The following is a 5,483-nucleotide window of genomic DNA, read 5'->3' on the forward strand; positions in this document are numbered from 1 at the left end:
TCTTTGCAGTGCGGCTATAACTAAGTTTTCTTAGCACATGAACTTGTAGAACCAGGCCTAGAACCTAACACTTTGGAAAAAGCTACCCAGTGCTCAGGAGACTGGGGAAGCCAGCACTGCTGCCCCTTGCCGACATATAAGCGAAGTGGCCAGGGATCTATGTTACTTCTGTTAATAAAGTGTGGCCACTGGTCCTGTACAAACATAGCAAAGGTTTAGGGGAGAAAAATATCAACTGACTCTTACTGAGCTTTTCATAGGACCTCTAAATACTTTACAGATACTATCTGTGTTAACTCCTGGCATCCTCACAACACTCAAGAGGTCTGTATTATTGATATTCACATTTTCAAGAAGATGTAATTAACAGAAAAGAAAAAGGGACAATGAGGTTAATTTGTTGAAGATTCTTCTCACAGCTAGTTAATGTGAACCCACTTTCTTCATCATCCGCATGCTCAACGTTATCATACACTGACTCTGGAAAGGCAAGAGGAAGAAAAAAGAAAACAGGTTTTTCTGGCTTCTCCAGAAATCATATCACATAAACACCACATTATTGGTCTACTTCTAATGCCGCACCAGCCTTGTATGAGTATGTGTTTCTGTGTTCATATTAGGAAATGCAATAAGTCTGTCTTCATATTCCTTGCTTATATTGACAATCACTCGATAGAACTGACAAGCACCAAGGCTTCTCTACATAGTCCTGGAATAAAATTTTCCTGCCATATCAATATACACTACATTTAACTGGAGGATAATTAGATATAATCATGAATTATGAAAGGCATTTACAGATTGAAAGTTATTATTTTAGTACTTGATGGCAGTAATCCCCTCTTGGATGTGTCCTCCTACTTTCTCAGAGAATATTCTCTCACCACGTAGCTGAACTTGGTACAGAATGGAAGGTTCCTCTAAAACTTCACAGTTAAAAAGCCCCAGAAAGAATATGCTGCCAATGAGTATGCTGTGCTACTCATACCATTACTAACAGATACATTTTCTAAAATTTTCACATTTCTAAAATAAATCATGTACTTATTGAGTGAGTAGCTCTTAGAATATGCCAATATTGTGGAATTTTCAGGGAAAAATAGTATTAAAGTAATTTAACTCAGTATAAAGGATATAAGCTATATTTAAAAGTTTGACACTTGTCTTTCACTATTTCTCAACTAGAAGTGAAGACATTGGAAAAGTAATTATTATGTAAATGCAAAAAAAAAGTTAATATTGTGTAACTAGAAACTAAATTCCCAGTACTTTTGTTCACAGGGATAATTAGATCTGGAAAATCTTAACTCCTTCACTAAAACAACTGAAGGACTTATATGGTAATTATTCATAGTAACTATTCTAGCATTTCTTTCTTTCTTTCTCCTTTGTATTCTTGTGAAAATATCACTAGCATTATATGGTCAAACTTCATGTCTAATATTAGTCCAAGAGCCAGAACTCTGGCTGACAATCAGAATCACTTCTAAAATGTTTTAAAATGCAGAATCTCGGGGTCTGTTCTATTCAGGCTGAATCAGAATTCCAGCATTAGACCTAGAAAATTTGAATATATATGAAACCCCTATAAATGCTTCTGATGACCAGCAGAACTGGAAGTCACTCTGTAAATAAGCTAATAAACTTAAGAAGAATTTTGTTAGATATGTAATTCAATTCATGTTTAATATTTCGATTATAAGAAAATGCTTTCACTGGCTCATTATTGTTCACCAAAAAGACATCCAAAGTTTACCACCATATTAAATGTAAGAAGTCCTGAAATAAAATCATCTTTATTAATTTTAGGCACATCTTGATTTGCCGATAGGCAGGCAGAATTAGGGAGATGCCAGTTTAAACTAATAGACATTCTGAATGAGAAAAGAATTATACGCATAGATCAACTTAACAGATTCATTGGCAGGCCTTCAATATCTTCCCAATATTTGCCCATATCTAGCCTTTAGCTCATACATACATGAAGGAAAAAAATGTTTATCTAACATTTTGCAGAAACATATTTTCATAGAAATTTGAACTTAAAAATAAAATATGGTAGCCCATGGAAGCAGACATCACTAAAACTAGTTAATGCAATGTTGTATATATAATGAGAATGGCATTGCAATAGAAATGACTTTTTATAGTTTATTAAACACACTGAGAAAATAAAATAGACAATATAAAATGTATGTGAAGTTTAATGAAGAATATAAAACAATCTCATTATTGATGTTCTATAGATGACAATCTGGTACGGCTATGTTAATAAGACTGCATCTTATCAAGAACTACATTCAAGTCTCATTTTTTTAGTGCCATTTATTTGTATTTATGTATGTCAGCCTAACTCATAAACAGTAGACACAAAATGTTACCTTCTCTCATTCATTCTATCACTCAAAAAAAACTACACTGAGTACTGATATGTACCAAGAACTGTGCTAATTGTGCAGCACATAAAACAAGCATGGTGCTTGCCTTTGGTAACTTTCCACCAAGTGAGAGAGATAAAAGTGAAATCAAAAATTAGCAAGCAATTACAAGTGTGAAAAGTGCTGCAAAGGAAGAGTTGCTATGAAGTCGTCAGCAGGGGATAGAAAGAGCTGCGAGGAAATTCAAGAATTCCTCTATAGTAAATGGCATTCGAACTAATAAACTGGGATTATAAAGAGGCACAGGAGTTAACCAGCTAGGCGATAGAAGGGGAGAAAGCACTGCAGACAGTAAATAACTCTTGTGAAGAATGAGAGGTGGAAAGAGTTAGATGAAGATGCAAAAAGATTATGTCGGCCTACAATTGATTCGAACATCACTTGTTGATAGGGATAGCCTAATCAATCACACATCCTATTCTCCCTTTCACTCTCCATCCCCACCCCCACCTTCATTCCTTCTCCCTTTGATCTCTTCCCACATAAAGAACCTTTGCCTCAGGTTCTGCTTTTAAGGGAACCAGATTTTAAAGCTTTATTATCAAAGCCTCAGATAAAATTTTGGAAAGGATTCACACAGGCATAAGCATTTAGCATAGAGCATGTCAGAGCACTCGGATTAGAAAAACATCATGTCTATTTCCCTCTCGTTATTTGAATGAGTTTTTGCTGTATTTAAGCCAGTAGTATCAAAAATAATAAAATAAACCAGAATGATAAAATACATAGAGAATTTAAAGTTCATTGTTATTGAGACACACTTGAAGTAACTAAAAGATTAAGATATTACCTTAATCATCTGAAATCCCTAAGCAACTCAGACAATATTGCAATGTGTATGCCACTCAGGTAGAACCAGAACCAGTATTGTGAATGAAGAAAATGGAAATCGAACCAACTCTCCCCTGCTCTTCTAGCCAACATTCGTTCGGTGCTTTGAGAGAACCCTGCTATACAATGCTCAAATATTATTAAATTATATTTATATCCTTTTAGGACTGTCCTTAAATTTTTCAAAGTCAAATAGGGACAATCCATTACCAGACCGAAAATATTTTTTTATTACACAATTAAAAATTTTACACACTAGAGATAGAAAATACTACAAAATTGTTTCTTATTTACTTCCCCTTGACACGTATCAGTCTCTCTTAAATGAGGTCCATTTTCTGGTACCCCCTCTTCTTCTTCTCACCCCGTTATTTCCTTGGATCTTATAGCCCACCATTCTACAATACAAAGACTGTCTCTCTGTCCTGCTCTCAACCATTGGTTAGGGTTTCAGTCCAAAGCATTTCTCCTGGATGAAGATTGGTGCTGTAAAGACATGTCATAAGAACATGTTGTGAGGACGAGGCCCTGTATAGAAGGTGTAAATGAGAAAAATAGCTTGCCTCATCTAGCTTTGGAGAGACACATATGAAAGACAAAGATAACTAATATTATCTGTCTTATAACAAAACTCTTTTTCATTCTAGCATATAATCACCATTGTACTAGAATATAAGTGAATAATTACCCAGCTCCTGGAAGAAAAAGAGGGAAAATAATAAAATCCCATCCTAATATAATTTCTCCCAAGTGGAATCTTTTGAATGCTTTCCAAAACAAACAAACAAACAAACAAACAAACAAACACCATATTCATTTCCTTAAATAACAGAGGGATTCTGCAGATCACCCCCTGATTTGTCTAAATTGTCTTTATAGGGTACATCTACTCATTATAGATCGATGAGACATTATTAGGAGGATTCCTGGTGTCCTCAAGTTGGAATTGATACTAGCTCCTTCATTTCATTATCCAAAATCTACCTGCACTATCAATAATACACTTTATACCATTTTTCATGCTATAATTCTGGAGCATCACCCAGTGCCTAAGTGTCAAAGACTGAAACCTCATATTAAGTTCTAAGGAAGAGGACTCACCTTCCTGTAAGCAGGGTTTGTCTCACAGCACCTAATGTTTGAGAACAGTAGGTTCCTGCCCCAAATAGTTCCTCACCCGCTTATTTACTATCTGTAGTCCACAGGTTCTCTTCCAGAAAGAAACAGTAGCTCCTATTTATATCCTCACTTGAGCACCAAGGGCTGATATAGTTATGACTATGCCCTGCACACCAAGTCCCAAGGTCAAAGAGGTATCCCAGAGTAAAGTCACAGAGAGTTTTGCATAGATTTGAGGGGGGGAAGAAATCACTTATAAGAAAGCATCTAATGCCCCAAATATGTTTATCTTTGTAAAGCTGGTGGGACAGGGCCAGAGGGTAGGATATCTGTTCTGAATCTGTGTTCAATATATCTCCTTGAGAAGAACAGTAGAGGAGATATAGAGGAAGATCATTCATTTAGCAGCACAGAGACACTCAGACTTTATGCACATAGGTAAAAGAAAAATGGCTTGTGCTGAAGAACACCAGAGAGATTCAGGATATGGAGACGACAACTATGGCAGAGTCTGGGGTCCACCACAATATAAAAACAAGGGAAGGAAGTGTAGGTTGAAAGTTTAGTTGACATTTTGCCCTCTTTAATTAACAAGTACTTAACCTCATTACCTCTATCTCACAGGCAGGAGTATGTCAGAAGTGAGGAGGATGAAGATGAGATAGGGTATCGAAATGGTAAATAACTTATATTTGCATAAAGAAAAAATAGGAGATTTTATTAAGCCCCTAACACTATGCTAACCAGAAAACATCTAAAAACAGCCATCTTGGGGAACCAGCCTCTACTTCCATCAATAGACTCTAGGTAAAAAATGATAAATAATGAAAGCAAGGAAGGGAGGGAGGTAGGAAGGAGAGAGTCATAGGAAGGAGGGAAGGAGAGAAAGGAAGAAAGACAGGCAAGCTCAGGTCCAGAACCAGGGCAAAGAAAATGTGATTCTTTTTTAAATTAGAGAGATCGTCCTCAACAATCTGATGATCCTTCTTCAATTTTGATTGTACAGAGTAAGCAATATCCTTGTTTGTTGCTCAAGAAATGCCACGCACTATTAGCCATCTCTTGTATCTTCGTAATTCTTTATAGGTCAAAAAT

Source organism: Pteropus vampyrus, unplaced genomic scaffold (genome assembly GCF_000151845.1).
Source record: "Pteropus vampyrus isolate Shadow unplaced genomic scaffold, Pvam_2.0 Scaffold88, whole genome shotgun sequence".
NCBI classification, from domain to species: domain Eukaryota; kingdom Metazoa; phylum Chordata; class Mammalia; order Chiroptera; family Pteropodidae; genus Pteropus; species Pteropus vampyrus.